General features: G+C 51.4%; 1 protein-coding gene across 1 annotated transcript in view; it reads right to left on the bottom strand.

Moving 5' to 3' along the window:
• LOC144145053 (uncharacterized) overlaps positions 1–17,682 on the bottom strand; it is a 171,172-nt gene that overhangs the window by 58,161 nt on the left and 95,329 nt on the right. The gene's annotated exons all lie outside the window — the stretch shown is intronic.

Genomic DNA, 17,682 nt, shown 5'->3' with positions numbered 1-17,682 from the left:
GCGGGCACTGTCGACACGGATGAAAACGTATTGGCTGACAGAAAGACTTGGGTGAATAAAAGTGGGTTTTGTGGAACACGGCCGTGGCGGTTGGGGACGGATATAGCTGAAAAACCGGGTTAAATCCTTTACGTAGGATGTGCCAGGAGAGGAAGGGTTATCTTGAGGCTGTGGAGGGACCAGGAAGTCTGCCGGTAATCGCAAAGACGTGCCGTAGACCATTTGGGATGCGGCACAACCAAGATCATCTTTGATGACAGTGCGCAATCCTAGCAGCACAAGAGGAAGGTGAACTGCCCACTGCTCAGGTGATTCGTGAGCCATCAGCGAGGCCTTGAGCTGACGATGAAACCTCTCGACCATGCCGTTGGCTTGAGGATGATAGGCCGTTGTTTTTAGGTGAGTGACACCGAGTAGGCATGTCAAGCGGCGAAAGAGTGTGGACTCAAATTGGCGGCCACGGTCTGTGATAATCTCCGACGGCACGCCAAAACGGGCGATCCACGTCGACATAAGCGTGGAAGCAACAGTCTCAGCCGTAATATCGTCGATTGGAGAAGCCTCCGGCCAGCGGGTAAAACGGTCGATCACTGTCAAGATGTAGCGGCAGCCCTTAGATGGTGGTAGTGGGCCAACAAGGTCTACGTGAATTGTGGAGAACCTTGAGTCCGGTAGTGGGAAAGTAGCCAGAGGCGATGTGGTATGCCGAGAGACCTTGCATTGTTGGCAGGCGAGGCAGGAACGGGCCCAAGCGCGTACGTCAGTATTCATGCCCGGCCAGACGTATCTCTCGGCAATCAAACGCCGTGAGGCACGAACTCCAGGATGAGAGAGACGGTGAATAGAGTTGAAGGCAATGCGCCTGAGAGACGCAGGAAGGTACGGCCGTCTGCGGCCTGAGACCGGGTCAATGTCGCAAACGATGCTGATTCCCGAATCAGGGCATAGAATGTCCTCGAGTTGCAGAGAGGAGCTGTTTGAAGAACGTAGAGTTCGGAGCTCCTCGTCATCGCTTTGGGCTTGGGCCAACTCCTGAGAACTGAAACCGGGGCGCTGTATGGCGGAAATATGGGTAAGGGCGTCGGCTGGAATGTTGTTAACTCCCTTGACATGCCGAATGTCCGTCGTAAACTCTGCAAGATAAGCCAAATGTCGCGTCTCTCGGGGAGAATATGTAGTCTTCGATGACTTGAAGGCGTTCGTAAGAGGCTTGTGATCGGTGAAGATCACGAAGCTGCGGCCTTCGAGGAAAAAGCGGAAATGCTTCACAGCGAGGTATGCCGCCAGGAGTTCCCGTCCGAAAGTGCTGTACCGTTGCTCAGTGGGAGAAAGCTTCTTCGAAAAGAAACCGAGCGGGTGCCAGCTGCCGCGGATGTGCTGCTGAAGTACACCTCCAATCGCACAGTGGGAAGCATCTACCATCAGGCTTGTGGGAGCGTTGTGGCGCGGGTGCACGAGGAGGGTAGAAGAGACCAGGCGCTCCTTGATGGTAGTGAATGCGCGATCAGCGGCTTCAGACCATTCAAGACTGCACTCGGGAGACTTGGGAGTTTGAAGGAAAGTTTCGAGAGGTTGAACAATGGCCGCACATTCCGGGATGAACCGTCGGTAATAATTCACCAGCCCTAGGAAACGGCGCAGTTGGCGCAAGGACTCAGGTCGGGGAAAGTCGATTATGGCCTTCACTTTGTCTGGCAGAGGGCGAATTCCATTGCAGTCAACGAAATGACCGAGAAACTCCAACGACGGCAACCCAAACGCACACTTTTCGCTATTAAGGATGAGGCCATGCTCTGCTAGGCGTTCGAAAACTATCCGCAGATGGTGCAGGTGCTCAGATAGCGATGAACTGGCGACAAGAACGTCATCTATGTAGGCGAAAACAAAAGGTAGACCACGGAGGACGACGTCTATGAAGCGCTGAAAAGTCTGAGCTGCGTTGCGTAACCCGAAAGGCATCCGAGTGAATTCGAAGAGGCCAAACGGTGTAATGATGGCAGTTTTCTTGACGTCATCCGGGGCTACGGGGATTTGGTGGTAGGCTTTTTGGAGGTCAAGCTTTGAAAAGATGGTACATCCACTGAGGTTATTGGTGAAGTCCTGTATATTAGGTAGGGGGTACCTGTCGGGTACAGTGGCCACGTTCAGGGAGCGGTAATCACCACAAGGTCGCCAGTCTCCTGATTTCTTCGGAACCATGTGTAACGACGAGGACCAGTTGCTCGATGACGGGCGAGCAATGCCGATTTCAACCATGTGGTGAAATTCCTGTTCCGCGATTTTATGTTTCTCTGGAGCCAGTCGACGCGCCACGGCGTGCGTAGGTGTACCGGTGGTGATGATCTGATGAACGACGTCATGCTTCACTGGCTTTGTCCAGTCTGGAGGGGCAGTCAGGGAAGGAAACTCGTTCAGCAATTCCCGGTACGGAGAAGGTAGCTTGCAAAGAAGCGTGAATGCGAACGGATGGACTGGAGACGATTTGCCGATGACAGAAAGGCCGGTTGTGGCGTCCAGGATTCTTTTTCGGGCCATGTCAACCAGGAGTCCGAAGTGCGAAAGGAAATCGGCTCCTAGAATGGCGTGACTCACGTTGGCCACGAGGAAAATCCAGCGGAACGCACGGCGTAGGCCGATGTTTACCATCAGGGATTTTTTTCCGTACACGGGAATGCTGGACTTGTTAATAGCTTGGAGATGGCACAGTGGTGCTTGAGTGCGGTCACAGGAATTAGCGGGGAGCACACTCACTTCAGCACCAGTGTCAACTAGGAAACGTGGACCACTGGTTGCATCTGTGATGTAGAAGAGGCGACTGTCGCTGGCTTGGGAATCGGTCGCCGCCGCTAACGATCCCTCGTCCCGTTTCCCGGCCAGCCGCAAGGACGGGTGCAACGTTGCGCCGCTGCACCGAAGCGGCGATGGTACCAGCACAATGAATCAGGGTGTTGAGGTGGCTGGCGCGTTGTGCCTTCCTGGCGAAATACTTGCGGAGACGGGATACGGCGAGAAGGGCCAAACCGGCGAGCTCGAGGGTTGCTAGGCGGCGGCGAGCTGTAACCAGCCGAGGCGACAAGCTCCTCCAAGTTTTGCATGCACTCTCGGAGAGCGGCGAGGTCGTCGGATAGCGGTGAGGGCAAAGGAGTAGCAGGCGCCGCCACGGTGGTATGGTCGGAAGATTGAGCGGATGCCACCGTGGACAAAGGCGGATGCAACGTGGCGACTTCCATTATCTTGTCAGCATGTGCGGCCATCGCGGATAAGGGAAGGTCAGAAGCAGTCGCGAGGATCATCTGCACGGAAGAGGGGAGCCGTCGCAGGAAAAGTTCCTTCAACAAACGGGAGTCCGTGGCAGAAGGTGCGTCGCCGAGCAGGGTTTGCAGTTCGTTAAGGAGCTGCGAAGGTCGACGGTCACCCAACTCCTCTGCAGAAAGCAGCCCCTGGAAACGCTGCCGTTCCGAAGGGCTCGTGCGGCTCAAGATGGCAGCCTTCAACGTGTCGTAAGGGTTCGTGGTAGGCGGGTTGGCAAGGATGTCACGAACCTCAACCGCGATCTCAATAGGCAGTGACTGTTGTAGATGGTTGAAGCGGGTCTCTTGCGACGTGATGTGACTCACTCGGAAGCTTGCCTCGGCCTGAAGGAACCACACGTCGGGGTGCTTAGCGCTGAAGGGGGGCAAACGGCAAGCGACGGCGGAGATGCCAGGTGAAGAGGCAGCGGAGGACATAGAAGGACCGCTGGCGTCGCGGGGAGGGTCCATTCTGAGTACGTGGCTCCGCTGCAACGTCCGGGTCACCAATGTCGCGACGGCGACAGAGAGATGAGAAGACACACGTCTGCACGCTACAGCGCCGTGGACGCAAACTGGCGGCCCCGCTTTATTCCACGCTCGTGCCCAGCGCGCACCGCAAGCGCGTGGTCAGCACTCGCCACTCGTGGCTCAGCCCCAGCGTCATCGTTCCTGGAGCGTGCCCCTTTGCGGCAGCAGACGACGCAAGCTGCTGGGGCACCGCCACAGTGACATTACCGGTTCCGCAATCATCACTATCTCCATAAGTTTCCGCATCTTCCGCCCCACGCAGAAGCCGTAGTCACTCCGTGTCCAGCAGGTACATTAAGTTTATTGCTGTCTGATCCACTGAAGCAATCGGAAGGCGAAACTGCCACAGGTGCCGTTTTTTGAAAACATGCAGAGAATGTTGGCGCCGTCGGCGCAGTCAAGTTGAAATTCATTGTCCGTCTTCAACGGTCTTTCTTGTACTCGAATACGAGTTCTTCCAACGTGGATACCCCAAAGTAAAAACAGTTTCCCATTGCCTTCTTCTTTTTTTGAAATTTGTACTATGATTGTGGAAGAACGCCCAGAAAAGCAAGGAAGGAGGACGTCGTCTGGGGAAAGCCAATATTTTTACCCTATGTACACGGAATCGCGTTCAATGCGTCGCCATCTTGTCGCCTCGCCTAGTCGCCTTCGTCTTCTTCCGTTTGTGCGTCTGCTGAGGTATGTTTGCCGCTTCAACTTCGTCGTCCTCGAAAGTTCCAACACTGATAATTCTATTGCACATGTCAGATGCGTTCTGTTTCTTAAAAGAGTGTTTGTCACGTACTCTTTTTCTCAAACTGGGCTGTCGGGGGCGTCCAAGAGCAATCGTCTCGTCAGTATCCTAGTGTTCCGTGTAGTTCGGCGTTTGCCTGTTAGATGCAAATACATTTGTCATATCTTGCCCTGTCAGAATTGCAGGTGGTCATTCATGATCTCATGCTAGAGATGTTCGCTATACGCAGCTTGTGCCAGTGTTGTGGGAATCGGTGAGCAGTATATCTCACTCGCGGTCATCTCAGTGAACTTTTAGATGCGAAGCAGCTCATGGTCGCGCCTGTTCGCTCCGCCGTTGGGCGGCGTCCACACCCCCACTGCGCATGCGCATTCTCCTCCACCTCCTCTCCTCTTCTTGTCTCATCTCTCCTCTCTGGCATTCCTCCTCTCCTCTCCGACGCTCTTCTCCTCTCCGGCATTCCTCCTCTCCTTTCCGAAGCTCCTCCCCTCTCCGGGATTGCGCAACGAATGGCAACACCTGCGGCTCCGCGCGCGATAATGCGAAGAAGCTTAGGGTTAGAGGCGCGACAGTAGCCGGTGCATACACCGCTGGGGGTGCCACTGTAGCTCCGCGGTATAAATGACGCGCGCCTAAATAAAGACAAACTCATACCACGTACAAACGTCTCTCTCTCTTTAATGCCTCTCCGCTCTAACACACCCCCTGCAATAAAATTTCACCATCTTCCCGTAGGGCAACCCTGAGTAGTATGCGAAGCAGCCATGGGGTCAACGCAAGTTCCCATTTCGTACTTCCGGTAAGTGAAAAGTTTGATAGTTACCATGGAAACCAAGCGATAAATATAACGATAGTTAGGAACCTCAACTTAACAGAAACGACGAACTGAAAACTAATGGGAACTTGAGTCGACCCCATGGCTGCTTCGCATACTACTCAGGGTTGATTGTGCACTTTTTTTTTAACTCAACACAAAAGTTAGGAATGTTTCGGCTTAAGGTTAATTGTAGCCAATCAAGATGTCATATTTTCACGTTCTGCTTGGGATGAGAAATCTTATGGGGGCGACCTTTCTGTCAGGACGGCTTGCTCATCAAACGTTTTCAAAACACTTGGGTTGTAGCAATGTTCTGTCCAGGTTAAAAACTGTTTAAAACTTCTTGACAAATTCGATGTCTAAGTGATCACGCTCGAATTTTCGGTGTTGCGGCTTTTATTTTATTTTATAATATAATTGGTGAATGACATGAGTAAATTTGTCTTCATGATCAAGGTTGGTAGCTAATTCTTGATCGAAGTCTTGGACGTCGACAAACGGTTCACTTTTCTCGTTCAAAAATCTCAAGCCAACATAAGTTTTTCTCAGCTCCTGCAGAAAACGCTTGGACCCATCGTTTACATCACTAGTAATTACTGCGAATTCTAAGGCTGCTTTTGCGTTTCTGCAAAGCTTATGAGCGATTAACAGCTCCTTTTTTTCTTGTCGTCTTTAGCTCATGAAGGCTCGTTGTAGACGGAGGAATACTCTGTTCGTGCTTCAAATGTACTCCATCTTTCATTGCACGATGAGCTGAGGCGTTCTCCTCGCCGTTTAGAAAATCACTGTCCGGACGCATGGGGCAAATTGATCGCAGGTTCGGAGTCATCGTCGTCTCGTCCGACATCGCGTCGTTCGGCTTTGGGTAGCACCACCGTCGCTCTGTTCATCACGAGGGTCCGTCTTCGGCATCGCTAGGTCCTCCTTCGAAAGGTCGAAGTTCGGAAGATTCCGAATCGCAGCAGGGCCTCCATCCCGGGTTTCGACACCAAAATGTAAAATAAGAGGGGAGACCAAGAGCCGACACGTCCCGGTGATAATGTTGAGGTCCTATTTTGAGATAATGCGGTGGGGAAGATGAAGCAGCTCGAGCTACAGCTGATCACGCGTGATGATGGGCACCGATGATGGTGACATTATTGGTGCCGCAACGACGACTTTCTACAATGTTTCTGCAGTAACTAGTGTTTTGCCGGAATAATTCCGGAACACATCACACAACACTTGACTGTTGAAATGAACTCGAAACTGTGGAGGGTTTCATATTACCCAGAATTATACGTAACCATAAGTCGCACTTTACCGCAAAATATCTTGAAGCCGCCCCTTCCTAAGCCATTCACCAAGTTCGACAAAACCACAGTGTACCGAATCGTAGGAACTATAAATGTTTGCCGGCTAGAATAAGACTGTTCTCTGCCCCACTATACCTCATCGTATTCAAGGCAGAGGGAAGGTCTCGGAAAGAATGCGAGATCTTCGCACTCCAGCTCTCTCCCATGCACGTTCCGAATTATAAGGGCTGTCTTACTCTGTTCATGGTCAGTTTCTGGTGGCGTTGTGGCGTTGCACAGGGTCTACCAGCGAGCTCACTGCTCTTGTTGGTATGCGTTTGTTTCAAAGTGCGCAAAGTCCCTCAAGGTATTTTTACCTTAACTGCCCAGCTCTAAGTAGGCTGTGCACGCGTCCAACTGGATGGAGAGAAGCGTCGTCGTCATCGTAGCCCGGGGCACTGCAACGAACCGCAGCTACGGGCACTCAGTTTGCAAACAACCGTCGAAAGAACAACATCAGCAATGGGACGAAATAACCTGCACTTAACTTTCCCTCTATCCTCAAGAGAAGACGAACACAGGCTCCTTCCTTACGGACAACGTTGCCTTGTCATCCGCTCTTCCCTAAACTGAGGAGGCGTGCAGGTTAAGAAGGAGTGCCCTCCAATGTTTTGTTGTTGTTGTTGTTGTTGGCGACAAGGACAAAGACGGTCCGGAAAGATGCCGGTGAAATTGACAATAGCAGCTTCGCTGTAAACTGAACCCGTGTTCCGGCAAAGCCCTATCGATAAAAATGATTTAATACGATGTTTACGATGTTACGTGGGATGAGCTTGTTCTTTCCGGCTTACAATAAATCCACCTGTCGCTGGAGTATGGGTTAGCAATTTCTAACCGCCTCATGAGAAAGAAGGCAGAGTGAGAAGCCAGGAGTTCTTTTCCAAGGCCTCCCTCTATCAGTTACGTGTTGTCTGTTCGCGTTGTTCGCGATAAACTCTCCGTTTTGTGAGCTCACGTTGACTGAGCTAGGAGACGGAGCAGCTCCGACTCCAACGTACGTGCTCCGTCGGAGTGACTGCGTCGCGGTGGCTCAGGGGATGCATGATTTAGTAAGCGTTCTCCAGCCTCCGGGAATTAAAATTTGAATAATTCATTGTCACCTGACGGGATCGTAAGCTGCTTTGGAGATTGCAGGCAGAAGGGCCGAAGCAGTGTTTGTTGCCGGGTTTTCGGAAGATTTGACTCGTCGCAAAACAGAGTCTTACGCTAAAATGTAAGCATAATTGCGAGCGACGTGATAGGGCCGTGATGGAGCCCAGGATAAATTGTATTTGTTTCTGGAAATTATAAAACAACCAGTGAATCTCGTATTTTGAGTTGTCACAATGACTCATCACATTTATATGTTGCGATGGGGTGCAAAAATTGCGACAAAAACGATCTCATCAAAGAATGTATTTAATGCTCAAACCCTTGGTTAGAACTGCCTGAGGTATCCGGTCGCGCACTGATTTGAGGCAGTGGAGGGCTAAGAACTGCTTTAATACATCCGTTGGGCTCTTTATGGTAGTGATACTGAGTGCTTGCACATTAATAACACCACGCGCCATGTCGCACTCTTAAGTAGTGATACGACTTTACACAGCAGTGCATAGACCTACGCTGACCTTCAGCAGGAATGCGACTGTTCACCTATTCACAGATTTACCCTGGTATTCTGAGTCCTTCCTCCACTCGACCCTCCACTGGAGGAGATCCTTGAAATCGATTTCCCCATGCATAAGCATTGCGGAATCCTCCCATCAGTCGAGTGGACGGAGTAAATGGAGTGGAGGAGGGACTCAGAATACGGCCGTTAGTCGCGATGCGACTCTCTGTCGTAAAACTCATTTAGTAGTATGGAATCCTTGCACCATACTAACAGACAACCAACCCTGTAGGCATGCTCCAGAGAGAAGCGGATGAGGTGTTCTGCTGTCGTGGGGTTTACAAACCACGTACCTAGTGCTTCACAATGTAGACCGCAAAAAGCAAAGCTAGCCGATTTTAAGACGAAAACTACATTGTGCGGAAAGTGTCGTTGTTTTTGTTGTCAGGCCAACAAAACGACCGCTGCTGTATGGAGTAAATAAAACATTAGCAGTGACTTAGCTCGGCTATGCCAGGATATACGTAGCGTGAGCGAAGGTTCACCTGGTTATTCTTAGCTTTCCTGGTTGTCGAGGATTAGCTTGATTATCATGCTTACTGCTGCTTCAATGACACACTCACGGTATACGCATTATGGACCACATGTATATTTATCAAGCGGCTCTGGCGCAGCGTGACCAATGCGCCCCACAGCCAGTGCGCCTGTGGGGCTCACCGGAGTGCGTCCCATAGGCGCATGCTGGTGTTGCTGTGACCTACGAGACATCGATTCCACACCCGGCCACCCCTCGCATGATCATCAAGTGGATCGGGCCGCCACGTGACGGCCTTGCGCAGCACGGCTGTCCAGGAGCCACGCGCAACTGCTCAACCTCGGCCAGTGTAGCTCACGCTACAAAAACATATGTGCTGTGAAATTCGCAACCGGGTCGCCACAACTCCGGACTGTACGCGCGCTACCAGTTGCGGAAGAAAATTTGAATCAGCGTGCACCACCTGAAGAATGAACGTGACCGCGCGCGAATAGAACAGGTGCAGCTGAGCAATGCAGAGACCTGATTATAGGAAAACTGTGGCGTGTGTCACCACTGAAGTATCTTCCACCAAAAGACGAGGCAATGGAAGCAAAGAAAGAGACGGAGACATGGTGCAGCAAAAAAAGAAGACTGTCGAAGTTATTCGCGCCAGAAGGTGAACAAACAAAAGTTGGGGAAGAGACGCAAATTCGGTGTTGGAATACCGAAGTCGTTGATTAGTATCGCCAGACTTTTGCGTTGAAACCCCAAAAATTTCCCCGGAAAATTTCCCAGAAAAATTTGCATTTATGATTGTATGTTTGTTATCTCTATACCTATTATACTTAATTATGAATGCCGCCCGAAGAGTTAGCTGAGCTTCGTTCGATCATCTCTCTGTTATTTTCGTCTTACTGGGCACTTGTTGAGCCTGTCATCAAGTTACGCAGTATTTCAAACGCCGGATATGCTCCCTGCGACGGGCGGGGCTTCATGTTTGCCGCCGTCAACGTCGCTTATGGAACTAGAGCACTGCACGGGCCCGGGCCGGCCCGCGGGCCGGGCCGGGCCACCCGAAGTCGAATTTCGGCGGGCCCGGGCCGGGCTCGGGCTTGAATTCTTAGGCTGGCCGTTAATAGGTCCGACCTGAAGTGTAGAAAAGAGCATCAAAATGAATATTCTTGGTTTATTTTTGCAGGCTTCTTGCTGTTAGTTGTACGCATTGTTTTAAAAACGTGTTTTGCTAGGTCTGATGGCGACTATACTGCAATTCTAATGACATTTCTTGTACTGCATCAAGATGATTTTATATTTTGGTGTATAACATACCAAAGATACGATTACAAGGAATGCCCAAGAGGGGAAGGAATTAATTCAGATATACTGGAGCAGTACACATATATGTCTATGTATGTACACGTGTGTTTTAGATGTCGCACCAATCAAAATGCGGCTGCCGTGGCCGGGAATCAAACACGCATGCCAGAGAAACACCACCGCTTAACAACCACTGCAGGTGAAGTATTTCAACGCGCGTACATACTCGTTGATTCAAATGTGGATCAAAAAATAAAAAATTTCAGCAATACCAACTTGTGGCCGAGACAACCACGTTAAGTTGCCAAGAGTCTGGTACTCAAAGGTGATGGTGTCTCTCGTCTAAGAATACGAGCTATTATTACGCCGATGTGGCGTGAACTGCAGACGGTGAAAGCTAAACTACGTGCACTTTTAAACGCTTATTTTTTTTGCGTTCAGTTCATGACGTGCTTGTACAGACTAGATGCTCCGTCTGATCGCCCAGAATATAATAAACAAATTTTCTTCAGCGTCAAAGACCGGGCCTGGTCACACACACGCGGGCCCTCCCTAGGCCAAAAAATAAATCACCGGGCCAGGCCGGGCCTGGGCTTGAGATGGCGGGCCCGGGCCGGGCTCGGGCCAGGCTCACTTATGAATGCCCGGGCCCGGACCGGGCTCGGGCTAGGTGTTACGGGCCCGGGTCGGGCTCGGGCCTGGCTCGGGCACTAAAATCAGGCCCGTGCAGTGCTCTACATGGAACAACCGCCGAGTGAACCGCCAGGCCCTAGCATGGAGCCGGGTTCCCCTGCCGCTTCGCTGTTCACAGCCTCTTCAGAACCACCTGCAGTTAGAACAAGCCCCTGCAGCACAATCTTAGGTCGTCGCTTCCCCCGGGACAAGTGAGTCCTGTGATTAATCCCGCTGATAAGCATCTGCCGGATGACATGGACGACATGTCAGAACTCACCCACTCTGCTTCCGAAACTGTCATGTACGTTAATGACTCCACTCCGGTAGCAGAGGAAACTGAGCCGTTTCAGCCTGTGCAACCCCCGAAGCGCTGTCGTGCCTCGAAACGCTCATACAGGCCTCGTGATCTCAGCACGATCCCGAGCCCCTTGAGACATGGCGTCGTCGTTGTCATAAAGCCAGTTGATGCATCCAAAATCATTACGCACTACAATCCACTTGCTGTCAAAGACGGATTGGAGTCACTGGCTCCAAATGGAGTGGTGCAAGTGCGTCCAAACTACCGCCTCAACCTTCTCGCAATAGACACACGCAATGCCGACGCCACCGAGCGTCTGTTGAAAATCTCTTCTATTGCTGGTATTCCCGTGAAGGCATATGAGCCACGGCCCAGCAACAGCGGCGTGGGTGTAATCAGGGGTGTTGCCAAGGGCCTCTCCGATCCTGAAATCCTCGCCGTGTTGCGCCTCAGAGTGCCAGTTCAATCGGCCCGAAGACTAGGCAAGGCTTCAGAGAGCGTCCAAATCGTTTTCTCTACAGAAACTATACCCGACCAAGTCGTCATTGGTTACCCGCGCTATCGTGTGTATGACTACGTGGAAACAACTCGGCAATGCAAAAAATGCCAGCTGTTCGGACACGTGGCAGAAGTTTGCAAATTCTCGCTTCGCTGTTCCAAGTGCGGTGGCAGTCATGATCGTGCGTCCTGTTCTGCGGACAAGCTGAAATGCCCTAACTGTAGCAAAACCCACGACTCTACCTTTCTTCACTGCTCCGTCCGCCGTAATCAGAAGGCGATTTTGAAACTTAAGACCGCAAACCATGTTGACTACAAGTCAGCAAAATCAGCCCTACTAGAGCGGCGTCACATTGGGCGCAAAGACTCGGAAAAGCCAGAACAGCCACCTGCGGGTCTCATCTCCACCAACGTTGATGAGGACTTCCCGGCTCTACCGGTCCTGCGGCGCGAGCCGCAGCAGCAGCATTCTGCTGCAGAAGCTCTGCCGGAGCGGGATCCAAGAGCAACCCCCGCGTCTTCTTCAAAAGATGCGTCATCGTCTGCATCGACAGCAGCGCCTCATCCGCCACCAGCCAAGACTCCTACTCCAGCTGCACGGTCTTCAAAATCTGCCCGTCGGACGTCTATGCCAGCGCAGCGTGCAGTTGACGGAAGTACCGAGGGCTGGTGTTTTGTGCTGTCCTCCCTTGTAGAGGCTGTTCGCGTCTTTCTCGCCCCTCTGACGTCTCCCGTAGCCACGGTGCTCTTGACTCTCCTGAACTATGTCTCTCCTTTCCTTGCACAATGGCGGTAGCTGCTACGACTCGTGTGGTGACAGCCCCCAGAGTTAACGAAATTCGTGACAAAACCACAGTTTTCCAGTGGAGTGCCTGCGGACTCAAACAACGCCTCTCTGATCTACGTAAATTCGCCCTAAAGCACAAATTTCCCGTGATTGCTATTTCAGAATCAAGATTGTCGTACGATATACGCCTTTCGGGGTACACAGTTGTGCAGTCAAAAACTGGTGTAGGAATATCAAGAGTTTTAGTGGCCCTGAGAAACGACCTCACTTCAGTGGTGCATAGCTTACCACCAGACGTATCGAATGAATACGTGGCAGCAACTGTGCGGGGCGCAGGTCTATCATTCACAATAATTGCTGCTTACATTCCGCCTGGCGTGGCATTAAATACAAACCACCTAAAAAGCATCATCAGCGCCACACCAGCCCCGCACATTTTGACTGGAAATTTTAACGCTCACCACCCCTCCTGGGGCAGTATAAAAACAACTGTCAAAAGGCGGCGCCTCTTTGACACTGCTCAAAGGCATGGCATGCACGTCGTCAACACTGGAGAGCCGACTTTCTTCCGGGGCAAGGTATCAAGCGCCATTGACGTCACGGTCGTCTCATCGCAACTTATTGCTAGGACGAGCTGGACAGCGGACATTGAAGGGCATGGTAGTAATCTCGTTCCGACCTACATTTCAGTGAATGGTCTTACGGGTATCCGACAACAGCGTGTAATTAGCGGTTCAAATTGGGAAGCATTTACAACTGTGATGGAGGAGTGTGAGCTCATAAGACTCAGTGAGCTCATATGACTCCTTCGTGGATACAATGTCAAGAGCTCGTAAGTCCAGCCCCAAAGTGATGAGGTTGCCACCCAAATACAGCACTGCTGACGCAGAGTTTGAGAGGCTTCGAGCAGTGCGTCGACAAGCCGAAAGACGAGCCCGTCGGACGCTAGCGCCTGAGGATATCCGAGCTTCCAGGCGTGCTCAGAGGGCGGTCCAGAGGCATATGGCCAAGCTTGCCAAGCGCGAATGGAAGTCCTTCTGCTCGAAGTTGGACCCGAGGAAGCCGCTTTCCAGAATATGGCACCTGGTTCGAAGCATGCGGGCCCCACCGAGTCAACTGCACCCCTTTAGCTCAATTGAACTCAGCACGAACACGACTGACCTACACGTCGCTAACCCATTCTTTAAGAAAATTACCACGGGTCCGACACCTGTACCACCATCATCTTCGCCCCAGAGCAAGGATTCCCCAGCGATGTCGTGTGCCATGGACGTTCTCAATGGCAGAACTGCTGGCTGCACTGGCCTCCATCAAAAAATCCACGTGCCCAGGTCCGGACGACGTCAGCTACACAACCCTTTCGCATTTAGGCGAAAAGGGGAAAGGATGCCTTCTAAACGTTTTTAACCGCTCATGGGAGACCGGCCGACTAGAGCCCAAATAGAAACACGCCCGCATTGCGCCAGTTCTAAAGCCAGGGAAAATTCCAACGGCCACAGAGTCTTACCGTCCCATAGCCCTCCTGAGCTGTGTCGGCAAACTCACGGAGAAGATGGTGCTGTATCGCTTGGACTGGGATTTGACAGTCAGAAATGTATACCCGCCACAGATGTCTGGCTTCCGCAAGGGCCGTAGCAGCATCGATAATGTCATTGCCCTCGCAACCAGCATGAAACAGGCTAAGTATCGGCGGAACATCATCATGGCCGTGTTCCTGTACATCAAATCAGCCTATGACTGCGCAGCGCATGATGCTATTCGCTCGGCGATGAAGTCTTCAGGAATAGGAGTCCGCATGTATGCATGGCTATCAGACTATCTCTCCGATAGGTATGTATACATGTCAACACACAGCGGCGACTCAGCACTGTACAGAGTGACTCGAGGTGTTCCCCAGGGCGGGGTGATAAGCCCCACGCTGTTCAACATCTCCATTATAGGCCTGGAAAAATGCTTGCCGCAGTCGGTTGAAATCTCTTTGTACGCGGACGACATCTGCATATGGAGCTCTGGCCGTAACAGACGTGTACTACGGTCGAGACTTCAGTGAGCAATCAACTCCATTGCATCGTTCTTGGCAGCACGAGGAACGTAAATTTCGGCAAGCTAATGTGCTGCGTTGGCTTTTACGAAGTGGGGCCTCACGCACCACCGGCTCACTGTTGGCGGCACTGACAACCCATACCTTCCCAGCTATAGGTTTCTGGGGGTGACATACGACAGGTCACTCACCTGGTCACCTCATGTCCGCCATCTCAAGGGGAAGCTTACCTCAATCGCCCGTATATTCAGTATGCTCTCCAGAAACTCCGGCGGTTGCTCCGTTAACTCTCTCCTTCGGCTCTACGAAGCGCTCTGCGTTGGCCTCATACGCTACAGCATCACCATTTTGGTCCCCCTTTCTAAAGGAACTATCAAGGCTCTAGAGTACATGCAAGCACAAATCTTGAGGACTTGCATTGGTGTTACGAAAACTACCTCTACTGTTGGAACATTGACGGAATGCCGACGTCTGTCACCCTTGGCTCTCGGCACGCAGGAGCTTCTCCGCGTGCGACTGCGTATTGTGGCCAGGCAATGTGACCACCCTTTAGCGCCAAGTTCGGGCCCTGAAGTGTGCGACTTCCTGCCGCAGCATTACCAGCCGCCATCACTTCATCTCCACCCGCCCTGGATGTTCCCGCCCATGAAAATAGTGACCACGGTGCCCGGAATGACACGCAATGAGCATATTCCACCTGCCGCTCTACGGTTTTTTGCTCTTGAATATATGTACAACACATACGGAGGTAATACACATCTGTACACTGATGGATCGGTGTCATTCACATCATCCACATTCGCAGTGTGGATACCTTCGTCCCGCACCACCCTCAGTGCCATGCTCAGCGACAAAACATCATCTACGGCTGCCGAACTTGCAGCTCTGCGGATGGCCTTGGCTCACATCATCGAGCAGCCGGCACGCGCGTGGGCCATCTCCACGGACTCTCGGGCTGCACTGCAATGTCTGGCGTCTTTCCCCCAAGATCAACTTGGGCTTGATGTACAAGCTTTACATCTTCAAGCTCTGCAAGCGCACCATCAAATAGCACTTCAGTGGCTCCCTGCCCATTGCGGGATAACTGGAAATGTGAAGGCGGACGTTGCAGCATCCACAGCGCATGACCAACGCGGATCAAAAATACCGGTGCCATTTTCTCGCAAAGATGCTTCAGCCCTTGCATCCAGTGTGGCATGGAGCATGCAGCAATCGATTTGGGCAGACGCATCCCGCCATTACGCGCCCCTCTACTCTATCGACCCGCATTGTAATTTTAAGATGCCACCTGGACTATCCAAGCATGATGAAGCAGTACTGCACCGCATGCAGTTGAACGTCCCCTACACGCGATACTACTGCTACAAAATCAACCAGTCCTCCTCGCCTCTGCGCCCACAGTGTGGTGTGCGTGAAGACCTCCAACACCTAATATGGGACTGTGTGTGCTTTACTACACAAAGAGGGTCTCTCGCAGTGTCCCTGGGCCGGCCGCTGTCCGCAAAACTAGAACTGAGGGACGTATTAGGTCCTTGGACCTCTTCCAAACGTGTCGCTCGTGCAACGAAAGCCTTATTGGCATACCTAAAAGACACAAGTCTTGATCAGACTTTGTAATTAGTTAAAATCATATGTACTCCTCTTCATCATTATAATCATCATCGTCATCGCATTCATCTGGCGTAGCAAGCCAGGCATCTTAGCTGGGCTGACATCGCCAGTTTTCATAAAAGATTGTTCTCTCTCTCTCTCTCTTTCTCTCTCCGCCCGGCTGATTGCAAAAGCGATAAAATTTCCCTCTTTACAAGCTTGCCGTTAGTAACCAAGTGCCTATGATAGACTTTGGACGTGACTATACGCAGGGAATACCGGAGGTAACGTAAAGGATGTGAAGTTCGGCGGTGCTTAAAGAAAAAAATGACGTAAGTGTAGGAACCCTCAACGGCGTTATTTTTCCTGGAAGACGAGGAATGGAGCTTTCTTTCCTCAATCGCTTGCGGCCTAATGAAGCCCTTCAGAACTCCTTTGAGAATGTGTACTCGAGGGAACATGCCATAACAAGAATGCTGCAAAAAAAAAAAATTATGTCAGCTCTTAGCTGGCATTGGGCGGCAGAACAACAACAACAACAAAAAAAAATAACACACTCTCGTGTCGCACGTAGACTCGTGGATCGATAGCCGTCGGAAGAGGGAGCCGTGAGGAGGCCGCAGTTTTCATTTTCTCGTGAGCCGAGAGTTTCGCCTGGCGTCCGCCCGTAAGTCAGCCGTGCTGCATTGGAACGGCGCACTGCAGCAGGCAGCGGTATACCACAGGGAATCGCCGACGAAAGCTTGCACGTACAGAGAGCGCGAAAAATTCTCCCACAGGTTGGCCATTATTGGTCTCCAGTACCAACTGGAATATGCACGGTTAGAATGGGAGCCGCTCATTGCGCACGCTCAGTGCGTTCGGGTTTCACGTGGTAAGCACAGAAAAGCTCGCGCTACAGACGCCTCGTTTGCGAAGCCGGTTGCCGCGGGTTCTAGCGCGTGCTAACGCGGTCCGCTTTGGGAGATATGAAAGCCTGCACACAACCTGCCAGTCAAAAAGAACTTTTAGCGGCAAGTTTGGAAAGCCTTGTGAGATGCAACAGCCGGGTCTCCGAATTAGGGAAAGGGGCCGCCAGCTCTTCTGTTGCTCCAGCCTTCCACCACTAGTGCAAAATGCGCCAGCTTTTTTTTTTTCCTTTTTCGGGCTACACCGGGGCAACCATAAGCTTAAACAGCTGTGCTATTAAAAGTGTAATGACGGTCTCTCTTTAGTGAGGAGACGTGCCAGTTTGAAGCAGGAGGAGGGTTGCCTCAGAGGCAGCACGTTTTCGGTCCGATTTTTGTTGTGGTTTCCTTTTGAGCCACGCGTCATTGCAATATTATTTTTTTTTATTCCAATAAAAATGTGTGAACAGCTGCACTGAAATCTCGCGTTTCGATGTAGATTACTCGCCTGTCAATGTTTTCTGTACAATACATCAGGCAATAATTTTTTTAATGAAGTGTTGTTTGTTAGTCAGCGTAGGCGCTTTGCTCCTTTTCTTCGTTTATTCGTTCTTTGCCAGAGCTGTTTTTTCTGTTGCTGCGATATCACTCACAGACTCTCATAAAGCGATAGCTCACATATGCACTGGGCCCACGTGACAGCTGTGTGACTCATAGAGCTTAATAGAATTGCGTTTTCCAGCGCGATTTCGCTTGAAAGCGTGAAACTGTCTAAC

Source organism: Haemaphysalis longicornis, unplaced genomic scaffold (assembly GCF_048455015.1).
Source record: "Haemaphysalis longicornis isolate Haplotype H1 unplaced genomic scaffold, Haemaphysalis longicornis Haplotype H1 scaffold_7, whole genome shotgun sequence".
Lineage (NCBI taxonomy): Eukaryota > Metazoa > Arthropoda > Arachnida > Ixodida > Ixodidae > Haemaphysalis > Haemaphysalis longicornis.
Note: the sequence above shows the minus strand (reverse complement) of the source record. Positions and strands in the feature narration are given on the sequence as shown.